Source organism: Lontra canadensis, unplaced genomic scaffold (genome assembly GCF_010015895.1).
Source record: "Lontra canadensis isolate GAN:19392208 unplaced genomic scaffold, GSC_riverotter_1.0 scaffold26, whole genome shotgun sequence".
NCBI classification, from domain to species: domain Eukaryota; kingdom Metazoa; phylum Chordata; class Mammalia; order Carnivora; family Mustelidae; genus Lontra; species Lontra canadensis.
Genome location: NW_022631020.1, coordinates 22190232 through 22210263, shown reverse-complemented (window position 1 = coordinate 22210263; position 20032 = coordinate 22190232). Strand labels below are relative to the sequence as shown.

The 20032-nt window shown below is 37.9% G+C and overlaps 1 long non-coding RNA gene across 1 annotated transcript; it reads left to right on the top strand.

The window, feature by feature from the left end:
* Window positions 1-5839: 5839 nt before the first annotated feature.
* LOC116871550 lies at window positions 5840-16430 on the top strand. Its single transcript, XR_004383425.1, has 3 exons — window positions 5840-5897; window positions 6656-6777; window positions 16306-16430. It is a non-coding gene; the product is annotated as an uncharacterized LOC116871550 (long non-coding RNA).
* The last annotated feature ends 3602 nt before the right edge of the window (window positions 16431-20032 follow it).

Below are 20032 nucleotides of genomic sequence, written 5' to 3'. Positions count from 1 at the left end.
CTGCTCTTCATGTCCTGGTGAGCCCCTTCTGGCCTGTGGCCTGTGGCCTGCATCTCAGTGAATAACATCATCTTTACCACATTTGCTCAAGCCATAAACCTGAGAGTCCTTCTGATTTTTCCTCTTCCCTTCCTTCACGTGTCTAATCAAACCAGGGCCTATTGATTCTACCTCTCCCAAATCTCTTAGATCTACCCATTTTGCTCTCCTCTTTGCATCCATGGCTCTGCGCCATTTCCTGTGTGGCTTCTAAGCTGGGCTCCTTGCCCTCAGCCTTGCGGACTGACCTCTCTAAACTCTACCTCAAATCTCCCAGTCTTAAAACCTGCCGTAAAGCCATCAGTGGCTCCCCCTTGCTCTTAGGATAAGAGCTGAACCTTTTTTTTTTTTTTTTTTAAAGATTTCATTTATTTATTTGACAGACAGAGACCACAAGTAGGCAGAGAGGCAGGCAGAGAGAGAGGAGGAAGCAGACTCCCCGCAGAGCAAAGAGCCCCATTCGGGGCTCGATCCCAGGAGCCTGGGATTGTGACCTGAGCCGAAGGCAGAGGCTCTAAACCACTGAGCCACCCAGGTGCCCCGAGAGCTAAACCTTCTCGGGGCGTCTGGGTGGCTTGGTCAGTTAAACATAAACTCTTGATCTTGGCTCGGGTCATGATCTCGGGGTTGTGAGATCAAATCCCAGGCTGTGGGTTGCATGCTCGGTGGGGAGGCTGCTTGAGATTTTTGTTCTCTCTCTCTCCCCTCCTGCCCCTCCCACTGCTCTTACATGTATTCTCTTTCTCTCTCTCTCTCTCAAATAAATAAATAAATCTTAAAAAAAAAAAAAAAGAGAAAAGCTAAATCTTCTAACATAGCTTACAAAGTCGGTATACTCTTGGACTCTGTATTCCCCTACGGCCTTCCCTCCTCACCCTTTACCTCTTGAGGGCCACTCTTGAAATGGTCTGTTCACCTTTTCATCTCCCCTCATGCTGATTGTTGCCTTCTCCCTGGTTAGTTTGCTCCTCCTTATATGTGGATGATGCGCTCAACCTTCCAGTTTAGTTTCTATCGGGCTGTGTTTGGAATCCTTTTCTACCAGCTCTGCATTATAGCATCTCCTATTCCCCCTCTCCACTCCTGCACATCGTATCAGTGATCTCTGTGTATGATGATCTCTTTAAGAGGTTCTCGTTTTCACTCTTCCCTGCCCCGGGAGTGCAACAACTTGTCAGATGTCCAGTATGTCCTATGTAGTTAATAAATATTTGGGGGAAAAAAAAGAGAGAGAGAAAACAAATGAATGCATCAAAACAGGGTCCATCAATATTAACAGGCTCCAACCTACTGGCTGAGACAAATAATGTGTCCCATATGTCCTCCTGAATACAGTGTTGGTGGAATTATATTTAATTGAACAGCAAGAAGTTAGCAAAATGATAGGGCTTTCAGGATTCTTAGAGATCATCCTCACTATACAGGTGAAATAACAAAGGCCCAGAGAGTGTAAGTCATTTCATTGTCATCCCATAGGATGACTTCTGCTACTCCTGCCCCAGTATCCTTTTTTTCCTACCAGGCTTTAAAACTGTTGCCACTTTGAGATGTATGAAATAGTGGCCCACTTTTTGAATTTGTTTATTTTAATGTTTATTTCCCTGGTTACTGCTGAGTTGAACATATTTCTAATATTAATTGGCCAAGTGGGGTCTCTCTTTATTCGGTTGTTTATTTGTATCATTTGTCCATTTTATATTAGATCATTTTTTTCTTGCACATTTTTAGAAATTCTTTCTATATTCTGCATACTGATTCTTAGCCATTTATATAACTTGTAAATATCCAGTAAATTTGTAGATACATATAATCTGTGACCAGGAATTCTATGCTTTGGCATCTACTCTTGGGAGAAACTCTTACACATGGCCAAAGAAACATTTAAGAAGATTGTTCTTGTGGTGCTATTTGTAAAGGCACAAAATTGGAAATGGCCTAAATGTATATGCAGTAAATGAATGAATCATTAATTTATGGCATACTCATATATTGGAAATAGAAGTTAAGTGGATGAACTGGTTCTACACATCACTAGCATTGATAATATCAGAAAATGTGTTGCTCCCCAAAAACAAATAACAAGTCAATGCACATGGTATTCCATACATATATAATGTCACAAAACAATTCTAAATAATGTTTATAAGTACATAAATATAAGGAAAAAGTAAAGCACAGAATGCACATGTTTCAAGCCTGGGAAAATGGAATATGAGGAACTTAGAGAAGGTGCAGAGTTCTAATGATGGGAGAAGGTTCTAGTAAAGAGCATGGTGGAAAAAAGCAGGTCATTAAATATGTTGCTAGCTGACACAGAGCTGGGAAGAGTTGTAGACCTATGAGCATTGTAGTTCCTGGAAGGAGAAACCTATCAGTGAGAAAAATAATGTTTTGATTACACTTTTACAACTCATTTATATTAAATAGATTATAGGAGCTCAAAGCTCATCTTGAAGTCCAACTCCTTCATTTTAGTTGCAGAAACAAATGAGGCTAAGAAAAGTCAAAGTGTAAAGTAGAGGGAAGGTATTTTGTACAAGAATATTGGGATACAACTACTTCAATCATTTGATATATTTTTACTGGTTGACTTTTTAAAATGATTTTTAAAAGATTTATTCATTTATCCTGGGAGGACGGTGGTGGGAGAGGCAGAGGGAGAGGCTGAGGAAGAGAAGCAGACACCCCACTGAGCATGAGAGCCTGACACGGAGCTCAATCTCACGAGCCATGAGATCACGAGCTGAGCAGAAACCAAGAGTTGGACACTCAACTGACCAAGCCACCCAGGCACCACTTTACTGGCTGACTTTTTAATTGATGTAATGACTAATTGTACCATAGTGATAGTAGGTTTTTGAAATACTGATGCAGAGAATAGATAAATTTCGATTAAGAGGTATGGATATCGTTTTGACAAGTGGGACATAACAATGTAGACTTTCACCAAACAGGTAACACCAAGTGGGCAGTTGCCTGTGATATGGGGTGTTTATAAGGGGGAGACATAAGACACTGTAGGGACACATTGGAGTTAAAACTACCTCACAGTTGTGCCTGTGGGTTCTGTTTGCTGGCTGCCCAATATCATGCTGGAACCATTTGGGTTATTATGGCTCTTATGGCTCCAATAAAGACTATCACATTAGGTAGCCCAAGGCCAAGAGATAACTGTAAGTTCCTTCTGTGAAAATCTACAGAAGGTGACGAAGGGGTCACCACCACTGATGGGGTTATTTTTTATTTTTCTATGGTAGATTGTCTTCTGGTAGGAGAGGTTGTGAGACCAGAGAAGCACCAGTGATTGTCTTCTGGTAAAATAGGTTGTGAGACCAGAGAAGCACCAGTGATGTCCATCTTGGCCATGGTGACATATACCTGAGGCTCACTATCTGGTCCAGCCCAGATAAAGGTAAAGGAGGCAGCATAAACCACTCTGTCTAAGTTAGCTCATTCATCAGCTTTCTCATCATAATTGACCTCACATTGCCTCAGTTAGAGATAGCTGGTCTATGGACACCAGAGAGGCAGATATATCTCCTTTGACATAAACGTATGGGGTTGAGTCAGAGAAGAGGTTCTTTTGAAGGTGTCTTCAAGAGGTTTTTCCACAATATATCAATACTATGGTGAATCAGATTAGCTCATCGCATTTCAAAAGGAATAGGGAGCTTTGTCCCAAAGTGGAAATGCAAGACTGGCAGGTTTCAGCATGTTGATGGTAGGCTAGGCCAAATAAAAAACATCACAGCCTCAAACTTCTCCTGGCCAACTCTTACTCAGACATCTTCTGACATCTTCAGGTTAAGTCACTCTATTTTTTACACATTCTCAAAACTCGGCATTTTCCTTTATAACACTTCTCAGTTTTATAATTAAATACTCATTCGAGTCATATGTGTTTAAAGTTTGTCCATCTAGATAGACTCATAAACTCCATGAGTAGAGGGACCACATCTCTCTTATTGTTTGCAATATTATGGAGCCCTAACCTGGTATCTAGTTTAATAATAGGCACTCAACATGGAATGTATAAGTGATGAAGTGAATGAGTGTAAGAAAAAAAAATGGAGTCAATGAAGAATGAGTGAGTCAATGGATGGTATTGGAGGAGCAGCAGGAACACGAATGAGGAGAGTAGGACTATATGGGCCACCATGGGTTAGGCCCTGTCCTTTAAACAATGGGGTGAGGCAAGGAGCCACAAATGTTTTAGGGGCAGGATGGAAAAAAATCCCTGGTTAGTTGGGGGTACTAAGAACCTGTTTCTGAGAATAAAGGAAATTAGTTATCCCTGAAGGTATTCCAAAGTCAATTTTACCTATTTTAAGACTTTTCCTGAGTTAGCCACACCGCAATGATCTTGATAGATTACTGCAATACTACCCTGCAACCTCAAAAGACAATGCTATCTAAAGGAGGACCATGAGAGTGTTTCTTCAACTGTAGTTTTAGTCCTAATGGAGTTTGTAAGATTGGATTCTGATAATCCTCAAAACCTTAACACAATTGTTCCTTGTAGCTACCTTTGTGTTTTATGACTTAACTGACCGACCCATTAGTGAGATGACTCAGGACATAAAGGCATTGCACAAATATGAAATATTATTACTATATCATAACCATTTGATTCCAGATGACTTACCATAAAGAACAGTGTATTCACTTCCACTTTCCCATGACATTTGAATCTGGGTTTATGAGATTCCCAGAATAAGAAGTACCCAGAATTGAGAACATAGAATTCAGTTGACTGTGTGATCTAGCTGCCTCCCTGTTTATGTGTTATCTACACTGGTCAAAAATACTGTAGTCTTATATGATATGAAATATTTTATCTTTGGTTCTGGATTGAGGAATATAGGCATAGGTTTCATAGCGATCACCACTGATCTTTACTTTAAAAACCGATACTTCAGTTCATTTTTCTGGTTCAAAATAAACTAAAAACTCCATGTTAATATTGCTTCTTTTGAACATGACATGTATACCTGCAGGTTAAAGGGGTAGTTACAGTCAAGCTTGGCTTTGATGTGTCGTTTTGTAATAAGGGGAGATCATCGGTATTTTCAAAAATATAACCTCCTTGACTTCCTTTTGTTTAAACTGAATTTGTTTATAGCAACATAAAAGCTTTCCCTTCCTTTTTGGACTAGGCAGTGATTTAAATGTCTTTAAATTAATAGATTTTATTTTTAAAAGCAATTTTAGGTTTCCAGAAAAATTGAGCAGAAAGTACATTAACTAATCTCTCCTCTACCTCCACAGTTTTCCCTTTTATTAACATTTTGTGTTAGTGTGGCACATTTTTACGAGCGATGAACCAATACTGGGATATCATTATTAATTAAAGGTCGTAGTTTACCTTGGGGTTCAGTCTTTGCATTATCCAGATCTGTGGGTTTTGACAAATACGTAATGCCATGTGTACACCATCACAGTATCATACAGAATAGTCTGCCTACCCTAAAAAATCTCCTGTGCTTTAACTGTTCACCCTTCCTGCCCTGCCTCAAACCTCTCAATGGTTTAAATTTATGAAAAGTAGAATCATATTCAACATAGAACAATGCCAGAAACATGCCAAATACCAAAAGGACACGTATAACATTTTACTCTCATTCTATCATTACTTTCATCTTAGTCAAGTTCTGCTTTTGAACAATACATAGATAAATACAAATTTAATTAAATTTAACTGAATTCTCAGAAAGCTTATCAAGGAGTTCTTTAATCTATTTCTGTCTCTAAATTCTCTGGATAAGACCAGAAATTTTCTTTTTTCTTTATTTCTTTCTTCTTTCCCCTCCCTTTTTTATTGAAGGTGAGAGGTACTGAATTGTCAACTGTGTTTCACGGTGAGTACAATTAGCTCTTGTCCCCAAGCCATCCGAATAATCACATACCCCCATCAGTAACACCATGTTCAGCAGCAGCATCACTGAGAATCTTTAGTTAGGACCTAAATGTGCATGGCTTTAGGCTTATCAGAAGGAACTGCTTGACAACCATTCTCTGGATCCCTGAGACTTCCCCAGAACCTTTCCTGCCTCCTGGAGGAGGTGCTGAGATCAGGGAAACCTTTCACTTAGCACTGCCAAGCAATCAGGCTTAGAGTCCTGAAATGGATACCCTTTCTCATGACATTGCTTCCATGTATTGCAGAATGAAAGCACATATAAAAGATGGTAGAGGCAGAATCTCTCCATTCTTGATCAAAGGAACCAGAATTTCCCAGCTCTGTAGCAACTGAACTCCCTAAAGAATAGCTTGCTTAATTCATATGAATATTATATTACCTTCTTTGGCATTCATAGACGCCAACATGTCCTCCAGAGCATGGTACTTAATTGTTTTTCTTATTAGTTCAAAAATAAAACATGTTGAATACATTGCCATAGCTGCTCCTCTAATTAATAAAAAGACTGTGTTGAGTTTAAAAACAACTAAGTCTTTTCATGTCCAAGTTACTTTTAGGAGCTATTATAAATTATTACCTTCCTCCACATCAGAGGTGTCTTATGACTAAAGGACAAGACAGCCCCCACAATGCTCTTTAACAATGACTCTTATGTTTCTTTGGTAAACTCATAATGTTAATTACACTCTGCAACAGATGGAGTGCCTTCCATGAAGGACCTCAGTGCACCTTGCAAATGTCATGAGTCATCAGAGCCCTTCTATAATGGAGGGAAGTATCTGTGGTCACAATTTTATGGTTAAAGCAGCACAGGGAAGGTAAGTGTTTTTGTTTTTTAAAGAAGTGGAATGTTTTAGTCAAAAGACTTAGTCATCATTTAAAAAGGCAGAGACGCTCAATGCCTATTTACTGAATGAAACTCAATGAATATAAATGAATGAAATGGTTCATCAACGAGATTTGGCTATCCTAGCAATGAACGCCTGGACCATACTCATTATTTTGAAGAGTGATAAATAGATCAGAAGTGATTTCCTGGTAATTAACTGGTCTTTACAATGATTGGTATAGAAAATGGTGATTTAACCACCATTAGGATAGAGCAAATCTAGAAAATAGAAATGGTCAAAACATTTTTGTAAAAATGTTACAGAGACATTGAAATTTAGAGCTAGAAGCTTCCAGAATTTATTTAGTCAATCACTTTCGTATTGCAGACAAGAACAGTGAGATCCAGAAAGCTTAGTAAGGGACTTGCATGAAATTATTCAGCTTTAATTTAATTTCTTTATACTCCTTCCTGTTTCAGAAAGGGTTTAATTTGGCTCACTCAGCTAGTCAGTGGTATTGATAACTACAATCTAGGCTGCTAACCTTAACTGATCCACGCTCCCACTAATTCCATTAAAGAAAAAAAAAACTTTCACTATTGTCTTTCTGTATTCTAACAATCATAAAATCATAGCATTTGAAAATGGTAAGGAGATCACTTTTGTTGATCTTCCTCTTTTAATTGGTGAGGGAATCTGATATTCAGGGAGTTTAAGGGAATTACTTAAAGTTGCGTGGTGAGTTACGGACCACAAACTAGAATCTGTTTCCTCTTCTTTCGCTACTTTGGAATCGGAATTTAATCAATAGTCAAGATCCCAGTAACCCAAATCACCAATATAATTTCATCTTGATTTTTCTGAAATCTTCTTTTACTAGAGACAAATGAAAAATAAGTGAGTTAATGTCAAGGATTTTTTTTAAGTCCAGGGCTTATCATTAGGTCAATAATAATTAAAATTCTACCCATTTATTTGATAACTTCCAAATCTGTGAATTCAGAAAATTATAACTATTATTGATCATAAAGTCACAGGTACTAAAGATCCCAAATGCTTGCTAAATTTTCAAAGATTGAACTATTTTCTTCAAGGAGGTTTTTATATTTTTGTTTATAATGAAAATTGGCAGTCACTGGTAAAATGATGACACTTGTGGTTTGAACAAGAACATCTAAGTAAAGCAACACATTGATTCTTACCCATCTTCAGTAATTAATTAAGAATTTCTAGCATTCCTAGGTGTTTTAAGTATCCATCATCCCATTCCACAACCCTAATTCTTTAATTAAATGGAGATTGCCAAATAAAACAGAAGACTGCTCTAGTGAGTATTCAAGATGGCCTTCTCTTTTATTTTACATAGCCTTACTTCTGTAGAAGTTGTCACACAGTTCCTCACTTTGGATTATTTCGCCTATTTTTTTGAAAAAGAAAATAATTGTAAAATGAAAGCACCCATAGCAAAGAAATCTTGCAATATGGCGTTTTCTAATTGTATGGTGGTTTTAAGGGAAGCTGTTAAAGAACTTGCCCAAGTCTTCAGAGATCCCTGAGTTGGGGAAGGAGACTGCTTCTCTTATTGAGATGGGAAAGGTGGGGGTTGGGGGTGGGCGTAGGGTGCTGAGGGGAGTGATCAAAGCCTTCCCTTGTGTCACAGTTATCAAGTCCTCTAATGCTCTTGCTGTGTCCTCAGCTTTCATTGCGGACAGAGCAGACCAAGGAGGCTGGATCACACTCCATCTCTGGACTTACTTGCTATCATTGATATTTATTCTGCTGCCTTTACATTTTGTTTCCTTAACACACATGAGCTCACCATAGGAAAATGATTCCCTGCTGTTATTTGTATAGGAAATTAACCAGAGAGCTCCCCATTACTCTGTTTATTTCTCTGTGTATACTAGGGTCTTTGAAAGGTTGTAAGTGGAATTTGCACTGTGAATTGAATATGAATAAGATAAGGACCAGAAACAAGTTTCTCTGTTCCTTTGGAGATCCAGACTGCCCTGTGACCAGGGACATCAGCTCATACTGGCAGGTCTAATGTGCTCCCCCCACCACACCCCGCTATGCCCAGTTCTCCACTGACACCTCAAGGAACTTCAAGAGATCTCTTCAAGACAGTTTGGGTTTCCCAAGTGAATCACTCAAGAAATCAGCATCTTCTGCTTTAGTCAAATGCTCTGTTTTGTTAGGAAAGCTGGGAAATTTTAACATGCTGCTCTTTTTACCTACTTTTTAAAGGGTTAGCAATGATATTTAGCATAAGAAGCAAAGGATTTCAAACTCTTTAAAGAAATACATCAATCATCTCTCTTTTATTCCTGTATTTTACAAGTACAAATGCTTGTTTTTATAGATTTTCCCTCTTTAACGTTCTTACCTCTCTTTCCTTGTCTAGGCTCTTAACTTCAACGTGAAAGAGGCAAGGGGTCTATAGAAAAATATTCTGGGTTTGTATGTAAAATGATCAGAAAGAGAACACTGAGATGGGAAAGTTGAGACTGTGCACATTTTACTTTATTCTTCCCTAGAGCTGATTGATAGGGAAACCCAGAGGCAAAGTTTGAATCGGTGGCTATCACACTTTGCTGTTAACATTTCCCACTATCTGAAAATACCACAGTGTTTAACAGGGGCTAAAATGGAGTCCCCATGACACCTTTTCAAATTCAATACATGGCTTGAATTATTAGCTTCGTTTGTTAGACAAAGAAAGAAGGATGTTAATGTGTATTACCTGAACCCTCCAAACACTGTTAATATAACTAGTAACTGAAAATCTGATTTCAGGTTCGAATTCAGGCCAGTTCAACACACAGGTAAGGAGTTTTTAGCTATGTGCCAAGCACCAGGCTGGTTAAAAATTATACTATAGGTGGGAAAAGAGAATCAGAGTGAAATCAAGATTAGTTTTCAAGCCACTGATTTTGCTTTTTAAAATTGTGACTGTTTAGAATCATATACTTTTCAATATACTGTGTTCTGTAGTTGGAAAAAAAAATGGAGAAATGTAACACCCGGTAAATACTCAGATATAGAAATAGAATCAATAATCGGTAACTAAACTATTTCAAACTGGAATAAAACTCAAATTTACTTTTTTGGGGGAAGATAGCTAAAATTATTTATTTATTTATTTATATTTGAATTCCAGTATAATTAACAAATAGCATTGTAATAAATCCAGGTGTATATCACAATAGAGTGATTTAGTAAATCTATAAACCACTCAGTGTTCATCAAGATAAGTGTACTTTTCTTTTTAATAAGTATATTCTTTATACTTTATAAATATATGCTTATATATTTATATTTTGTAAGTATATTCTTTAATCCCCATCATCCCCTCACTCACCTCTCCTCTGGTAGCCATCAGTTTGTTCTCTACAGTTAAGAGTCTGTTTCTTGTTTTTTTTTTTTTTTCCTTCTTCTTTCCTTTGCTCATTTGTTTTATTAAATTCCATATATGAGTGAAATCACATGGTACTTGTCTTTCTTTAACATATTATGCTTAACATTACTCTGTCTAAATCCACGCATGCTGTTCTGAATGGCAAGATTTCATTCTGAACAATAGCTATCTATCTATCTATCTATCTACCTATCTATCTATCTGTCTGTCTATCTGTCTGTCTATACACACAACTACTACTTTATCCATTCATCTATCAGTGGACACTTGGGCTGCTTCCATAGTACTATGGGAAATAATGCTTCAATAAACATAGGGATGACTGTATCCCTCTGAATTAGTGTTTTTGTATTTTTTTGGGTAAACACTCAGTAGTGCAATGACTGGGTCATAGTGTAGTTCTAGTTTCAATATTTTGAGGAAACTTCCCATTGTTTTCCACAGTGGCTGCACCAGTTTGCATTCCCACCAACAGTGCAAGGGGGCTCCTTTTTCTCCACATCCTCTCCGACATTTGTTTTGCTTGTGTTTTTGGTTTTAGCCATCAATTGCACATTGCACTTTTGATTTGCATTTCCCTGATGATGAATGACGTTGAGCATCTTTTCGCGAGTGTGCTGGCCGTCTGTATGTCTTCCTTGGGGAAATGTCTGTTCAGGTCTTCTGCCCATTTTTTAATTTGAGCTTTTGTTTTTTGGGGTTGCGTTCTATAAGTACTTTATATATGTTGGATACGAACCCTTCACCAGATATGTCACTTGCAAATATCTTCTTCCACTCAGTAGGGTGCCTTTTAGTTTTGTTGGTTGTTTCCTTCACGGGTCAGAAACTTTTTATTTTGATGTAGTCCCAATAGTTTATTTTTGCGTTTATTTCCTTTGCCTCAGGAGATATATCTAGAGAAATGTTACAGTGGCTTAGGTCAGATAGATTACTGTTTGTGCTCTCTTCTAGAATTTTTATGGTTTCAGGTCTGATATTTAGGCCTTTAATCCATTTTGAGTTTCTTTTTGTGGATGGCTTAAGAAAGTGGTCCAGTTTCATTCTTTTGCATGTGGCTGTCTACTTTTCCTGACACCACTTGTTGAAGAGACTGTCTTTTCCCCACTATATATTCATTCCTCCTTTGTCGAATATTAATTGATCATATAATTGTGGGTTTATTTCTGGGTTTTCTGTTCTATTTCAGACTAGAATAGTGTCTATTTTTGTGCTAGTACCATACTGTTTTGATTACTAGAGCTTTGTAATGTAACTTGAAATCAGGAATTGGGTTGCCTCCAGCTTTGTTTTTCTTTTTCAAGTTTGCTTTGGGTATGCAAGTTCTTTTGTGTTTCCACACAAATTTTAAGATTGTTTGTTCTAGTTCTGTGAAAAATGCTGTTGGTATTTTGATGGGATTGTATTCAATCTGTAGATTGCTTTGGGTAGTATGGACATTTTAATAACATTTATACTGCAATCAATGAGCACAAACCATTTGTTTGTGTAGTCTTCAATTTCTTCAGTGTTTTATAGTTTTCAGAGTACAAGTCTTTCACTGCTTTGGTTAAATTGTTCCTAGGTACTTTACTATTTTTGGTACAATAATAGTAAATTAATAGGATTGTTCTTTTAATTTCACTTTTTTTTTAAGATTTTATTTCTTTATTTATCATTTGTCAGAGAGAGAGAGAGAAAGCAGAAGCAGGCATTGTGGCAGGCAGAGGCAGAGAGAGAAGCAGGATCCCCGCTGAGCAACGAGCTCGATGTGGGACTCGATCCCAAAACCCTGGGATCATGACCTGAGCCGAAGGCAGCAGCCTAACCGACTGAGCCACCCAGGTGTCCCTTAATTTCACTTTAAAAAAAAAAAAAAGATTTTTTATTTAAAGCAATTTCTATACCCAACATGGGGCTTGAACTCACAACCCCAAGAGATCAAGAATCATATGCTTTACCAACAGAGCCATCCAGATGCCCCTCTTAATTTCATATTCTGATGCTTCATGGTTAGTGTATAGGAGGAATTCAACAGATTTCTGTCCCTTGATTTTGGACAACTTTCCTATTGATTTTGGACAACTGCAACTTTTCTGAATTAATGTATCAGTTTTAGTAGTTTTTTGGTGGAGTCTTTAGGGTTTTTTATATATAGTACCATGTCACCTGCAAATAGTGGGAGTTTTTCTTATTCGTTACCAATTTGGATGCCTTGTATTTCTTTATGATGTCTAACATCTGTGGCTGGGACTTGCAGTTGAATAAAAATAGCAAGAGTAGACATCCTTGTCTTGTTCCTAACTTTAAGGGAAAAGCTCTAAGTTTTTTCCCATTGAATATTATTTTTGCTGTAGGTTTTTCATATAAGGCCTTTAATATGTTGAGGTATGTTCCCTCTAGACCTACTTCCTCAAATGCTTCTTCTGCAGCTATTGAAATGATAAAACTCAATTTAATTCTCTAAAACAAAAATTTAAAAATTTATTTGCCAAAGCTCCTGAATATTACTATAATTTCTAAGAGCCCTTCTATCATATGCAAAGCATGGTCCCAGGTGCTGAGAGGACCCAGAAATATGAATCCAAGGGGCCGATTCTGAGCAGTTTTCACCATAAGGTGCTGACGTGGAATATGTACTAATATAGAGTCATGACTTCTGTCTTACCGATAATGAAATTCTTATCTCATTTGTACACATTATCCATTCCGTAGCTTTGGTTTATTCCATCTCCCACTTTCAGTAGAATCTAAAGAACTTTCCTACTGACTATTTCTCCCTGTATCTTTTTAACATCCTTGTGATCAGAGCAATGCAGTTATTATCCTCATTTTATAGACAACAAACTGAAGTTATTAAGAAATGGAGTCAATTGTTCAAGGTCAAGCAAACTCTCCTGGCTGCCCCATTCATTTATTTTCACTAAACTTTCCTGCCTGAAGGATACTTGATCTTTCTCACAAAAAGCTGGGAGGTACTTAATACTTTTTTTTCCCCCCAGTAAACCTTTTTTTAATTAAAATATTTGATTAGAATACAATACAAAGAAAGGAAAGAAAGAAAAAACACATCTCCTCCCCCTCACCCAGTTTCTCTTTCTAGATAATCTTTTATAATCATATAAAGTTTAAAAAATGAGATTGTATTACATAAACTGTTTTGTCTCCAATAAATGCTGAATGATTAACTATAACTATTAACTAACTATATGAATTAACTATAAAAGAATTTTGCCCCTCTTTGTGGCATGTGTTCTCTGCTTTCTATCACTTATTTAGTATAGTTCTTGTTTTCCAAATGAGATTTCAATTCTTTGGGGGTGAAATCCATACACCTTATTCTGTAGCATTTAGCACTGCGTACTGAACAGAGTATGTGCTTGATAAACATTTGTGGAATGAATGAATGGTTACTTCCACTGGGGAAAATAGAACACAAACATGTCAGTGACAGTAGATTCTCTGCTCCCTGAACTCCCTGATGGCTGTGGCTTTTCTATTGCTGCTAACATAGCTGGTAACGAAAAGCCTGACTTAAAATTCTGGGTCTCACATTTCTAGCGTCTCCTTCAGCATCTTATGGAGCACCTAGGTCTACACAGGTGTTTGTGGGACGAAGAGAGCAAGAAAAGGAGGAATGGGAAAGTAGCTAACAGTAATGCTGCACAATTGTCGCAGGCTCTTTAAGACCTGGGGATGACTCTAAATACTTTATCTGGATCACGGCATTTTCTTTTACGAGGTTTATCCAGTCAGTATCTCCATTTATCAAAACCAAAGCAGAGGGAGTTAATACTCTGCCCAAGTTCACAGAGCTGACAACTGTCAGAAAACAGGATTCAAACTCAGTGTTCGTATTGCCTGTTGATCGAGCCACATGTGGTTTCCATTTAGCACAGGAGGAAACCACCAGAACATCAGTCATAGCCAACATTTTATAGTGGTAAAAGCACTAGAGAAAGATCCCAAAATCGTACATCCCAGTAATAATTTCTCCTGATTCATTTAACTTCATCGAATGTCTCTGGGCTCACTATTCTAGTCTGCTAAATGGGTATAATTATCCCGGAACCAATTTACTCAAAGTTGTTGTTAATTAATGTAAACATAATTTGAACGGAGTGAAGTATTAAGTGCTATGATTATGTAAGCTGAGTATTTTGATAGCCTTATAGACACGGTACAGTGTCTTTTATCTGTTATTCTCAACACAGCTTCACACAGCAAGGAAAATCGACTTTACTCAACTGAATAGAGGCCCTAAAATGAGCATTGTTAGACTCTCCATAGATTCTTTACAAATGTAGTTTGATAAAAGACACACATTTTAAATATTATTATAGACTTTCTATGAAATTTTTATGATGGGGCACGGATGGAGTCTCAGTTTAGTATCTGATACATCTGGCATTACCCGAATACCTGACAGCACAATGGTGGGGGAGGGGCGTGGCGGGGGTGGGGTGGGGTGGGGTGGGGCTGGGGAGGGTCTGGGGAGGGGAAGGTAAATGTATAATCAGAGGAAAGAGCTCCACCTACTGATCAACAATACCGCTTCCTCCCACACCCTTGGAAATCCTCTTAATCCGCAACTTTAGAAACGCAATTACCGTTACTATCACCGCACGCACCTGCAAACACACAAACTCTGCCGTTTATTGAGTATTTGCTATTTGACAAAGAATTGAAAGCTGTTTCCATTAATTCTAAAGGCAGCCTTGGTAGGAGTAGTGAACAGCAGACCCTGAACCCAGGCCCTCTGGGCTCAGAGTCTGCGTCTGCCATTTTCTAGGTGTGTGGCCTTGGGCAATTTACTTAATCTCCCTGGGCATCCATTTCCCATCTGTACAACAGGGTTTTTTAAGATTTTCTATCTCCTTGGGTTGTAATGGAGATTAAATGTTTGTAAACAGCTTACGAAAATGTTTGACATATAATAGGTATTTGTGAGATGCATTTGAAAAAGGAAAGGATGGTTGATGAAATTTACAGAAGTGTGTCACAGAACTCTTGAGAGGGGAACACAGACTTTCTGACCCTCAGTGTCTGTGCTCTTAAACATGAGCGACATATCTCTTAACATGTCCTCTAGGATGGAAATACAACCAAAAGGAATGAAGGAAAACATGCATCTGGGATCTTAATTACTGATGAAGATTTTCTATTTTGTTTTTTAACCTTTTCCATATTATCTCTTCCATTCTTCTCTTGGATTCCTAATCATTGCCCAATACCTTACCTTCATCCAATTGTTTCTACAAGAATTTTCATGAAAAAGAGCCATAATTCCCCCAGATTGTGATGGTCACAGAGCATGTCTCTAATTTTCCTTGTAATTTTGAGGGCTCTCCTAAACATCTCCTTGTCATTGCTTACGAATTTCTTATTTCAAGGTTCTGTCTCAACCTGATTGTTAAAATCACTATTCAACTTTTAATAGAAAGGCCTGCATTTGTAATGATAATCTGTTCACTCTATTGAAGCTGCTTGTGGGAATGTTCACGAAGATCATAAAGGAAAGACTTGGTGTTTTTTGTAAACTTGAATAAACACCAATTGCTCAGGCAGGGGCTTCAGACTCGCTGGAGGAATTTGAAATTTAGGTTGAATGGTAGGCCTTTGATGATTCCTAACTGAGAGAGGTAAACAGGCTAAAGGCGGAGGGAACTATTAGACAAAAGTTCTGAGCATCAGCAACCCCAAAACGAGAATGAATAAGAGACAGATCCGTAAGAAGACTGATAGTATATAGTTTCTTTTCCTTCCTAAATCAATATATTAGAAGTGATAGGCACAACTTAATATGTGAGATGGGATGAAACATTTATTTGAGAAAATTTTCCCTAAATATTTATTAGGAGAAGCTACTGGAGATTTATTACACCATTTTAAAGCAAGGTTGGATCTCTCCATATTTTACATGGGATCTACAAAATTTGGTAAGCTCCCAGGGAGAAACAAAGATAATTAAAATGTTAGGAAATAGAGTAGGTGAAGAAAAAAATGAAGGACCGTGAAGAATTTAATCTGGGAAAAAAGCAATTAGGGATAACTTCAGTGTTTTCAAGTCTATGGAATCCTATTTGTTGAAAAACCAAGTTATTTGTTTTCTATTTCAGTAGAGATCAGAAACAGAAATGGACTTGTCACAAGAAAACTTATGTTTACACACCATAAAGAACTTCTTGATTAAACTCTAGAACTTACGAGGGAGGAAAATTGTCGGTCTTTGCTTCAGGAAATCTTTAAGGATTGAAAAGGTGAGCCCTAGGTAATCTTGTGTGGTGTTAGGTTGAAGCAGAAGGCTTAACTGGAATTTCTTTTGGTCTCATCTAGTACTTCAATGCCATGATTGCGTTCGTAAGAATGTGTCCACAAAGCAGGAAGAGAAGTAGACAGAACAATCAGGCCTGACCCGTTTAGCAATATAGTTATTATTCCTGAGCAAAAATTTTGGAAATCTCTTGTTTTGAAGCAGAGTTACAATGTCTGATACCTTGTAAGTTATAATAGCCAAAACCTTATGACCACTTTGGAAGGTTCTGGTCAGCATTCACTTTTCTTAGCCTCATGGACTGGGTTACCTTGAGTAGCAAAGGATATATTCAACACTTTTCGTTTGTGTGTAAATTTGTAACTATCGTGTGCGTGTGTGTGTGTGGTGTGTATCTGAACACAGTTCCTGTTATCATATATACAATAGTGTGGACAAATGTGTCTGAGACAGGCACGGTTTAGTCACTTTTTGGTAGTTGTCAGATGACAGACCTTATATTGAAATTAAAGGCTCATGTCTATATCTGGAGGTGATGGTGAGGTGTCCCCCAAGAGCTTGGAAATAAGGTTGCTGTTATTTTATTATTTTTTTTTAAGGTTAACCTTAAAAAAATAAAAAATAAATAAATCAATTAAAGTTAGAAAACTCTTACACAGTGAATACAATGAGCCATCTAAATATGGTGGAAGAAGAGTTTGGGAACAATTGACACTTGAATCGAGGTGAATTGAGGAAGGAATATCAGAAAGGAAAGCTAGAATGTGGTTCTAACTTTGTAATTCAGTATGCAGAAATTTAGGCGTTTGCTTCCTATCCTGTCTCAGAGAAAGCCTCAACACGTATGATGAGGCTCGCCCAATACAGAAGCTGAGAAACGGCCAAGTCACAGAGGCCAAAACCATCAGGGGAGATTTGGAAAGACCCTCCTTGATTGGCTGAATGTTGAATATTCCTTGAGGTTCTCTTAGTCCTCCTGTTCTGATTCCATCCAGGCTCACCAAGCAACCTTCAGATGATTTGGTTTTCCACACAGCTGGGCTGTGGGAGATAGTGTATCGATCTGCCAACTCAATCAATCTAACCTTTTTGACAGTTAAATTTTTCATCGTAAATGACTTATAGATCCATCCCTGTGAGCTGAATTAATGTAAATCTACTCAGGAGCGATGGCTCACCGTCGGCATGCCAATATGAATGATCTGAATCTAGACGTTTCATATCCTGGTGTGTTCCTAAGGCAAATGCCAACATTCAGGAGTTTTAACAGCCTGTCTCTCCTGCCCTCCCTCTCATTACTTGCCTTCCTCAAGCTAAAACAAAAATACGATTTAAAACTATTTTCACGCAAGTGACTCTTTTCCAGTTCATACATGTGAGAGCCCACTCACTCGTCCTAGAGGGTGGAAGTGAGAAGACCAAGTAGACACTTGGGAGAAGGAGGCGCTGGGCGACTCTCAGGCTGTCCAGAAAGAAGGATAATTCTCATGCCACAACCGGGTGTTAGATGACTCATGAGGTCAGCAGCCACCCTTATCAGAGACTTTGTGCCTCGATCATTTTGAAATGTAACAGCTCTGTTCCTTGCATGCTTTCCAGGGCCACGCTAGAAGGGTTTTGTCGAGATGACTGGAAACTATAGAGTGCCGTACTTCAGAAAACACACGTGCATTGGTTTCAGATGGTGATGGGTTTCCCAACTCCTGCACGAGCACTGTCGTGGATCTCACTACCACGCTTCCTCTGCTTGTGACCTCATCAGATTTCATAAGCTAAAGAGACCTTGGCTGAGGCGGTTTGTGAAAGGCAGTGGTCCAAGAAAAACCAGGTGCTCCAGGAAGTGGAATGGGTGATTCAGTCAGGTTCATTCTTTCCTATGATTCAGGTTGACCCACTAACTCATCACTGTGAGTGGGCACTCTGCTCTCAGGGGTGCTTATGAATAAGATGTATAGTAAAGGTCTTAATCACTTTTGCTGACTGAAGAGCTTTCACAGAGATGGCTGCACGCAATGCCTTCAGAATTTCAAAATGGAGGATTCAATGCTATTGTGGTAATAACTGTCATTGCTAATACCATTTTAGGTATGCTATAGTCTCTACTTCCTATCTTTACTCAATATTGAAATGTAGAATATGCTGGGAAGTACTCAAGGCATATTGCTCAGAGGTAGTTTTGCCCTTGGCAGTGAGTATATTTATTCCTTTCTCTTTTTTTTTTTTTTAATTTGTCAGATCTTTGGACTTTAAAGCAACACTTTTAAGTAAGGTTACTTGTTCGTTTCATTTACTTGTTTATGCTGTTAGGATTTAAAAAGGACTCTGAAGTAGAAGCAAATACATTAATAAATAACTGAGGCAAGAAAAAAATACAGCTGAGAAGGTATGGTAGGAGAGGAGTGAGCAAACATACATTAAACTACCTATAGCACATATCATAGCTAACCTGTAAAATACAATATAACCTGTAATGGACAAATATAGCTTACCTGTAGATACAACCTGTAAATTACAACAAAACTATTCTTGCCTAATTCAGAATAATGATTGAGCTCTTGCTCTTTGCCATGAGATAGATCCGAGTTTGCCTCTGAACTCTGCCATATACTAGCTCTGCCATTTTGAGCACATTACTTGATGTCTGGACTATGAAATGCAGATGAGAATAAGATCTGTTTCAAAGAGCTATGAATGAGCATTAAAAAAGATAGTCGATGTGACATATTTAACATGCTGTTTGGTGCATAGTAAAGCTTATCAAATGGTAGCTATTTTTATGATGATGATGATGAATATATTAATTCCCATAAATGTATGATTGAATGGAGACATTCCCAGTTGACTTTCTGCTTCTTTAATGGCTTTACTGAGATCCAGTTGTTTTTTCAAAACACATATGCTTTTGAAGATTTTTTGGAAGAAACATACTTCCAGCAAGCCATGATGCATATGACATCATTCAAATCCATTTTATCCCCCAGGCACTGAACAGGATCGCTAACGACACCCCTGGTCAGCCTCCAGGGCTATAACCATGTTCCTGCTATCCTTAGGTCATGCCTTGTCCTTGTCATTTTTAACTTTTCAACTTTTTTTTAAACTTTTTTACTTTTAACTTTTTTTAAACTTTTTTACTTTTAACTTTTTTTAAACTTTTTAACTTTTAACTTTTCATGATGTCTGTGATACCGAAAGACTTTGCTGGCCACTGAAGGGATCTCTTAACAATATATTCATTCATTGTATAAGCATTCTAAGTTTGTAGGAACTATAGTTTTTTGCTTCATCTTCATTCTGAAGTGATTAGAAGATATCCTTGTCTTGGCTGCCCCTCAGTGCCCATGGCCTAGCGAAAATGGAATCTTCCCAGGGCTTTGGCAAATATGTTGTACAACCTGCAGAGATCCTTACCTAATTCTTCCATCTATTCTTCCTTCTTGAGGAGCTGTCCCTGATTCTCTGCCATAGGCACAACCACCTACTTATTTAGAGTGAAACTTTGATCCTGAAATACAAGCATTATTGTAATGAAGCTGAAGCCGCCTTGGGCAGGATCACAGCTCACTATGAAT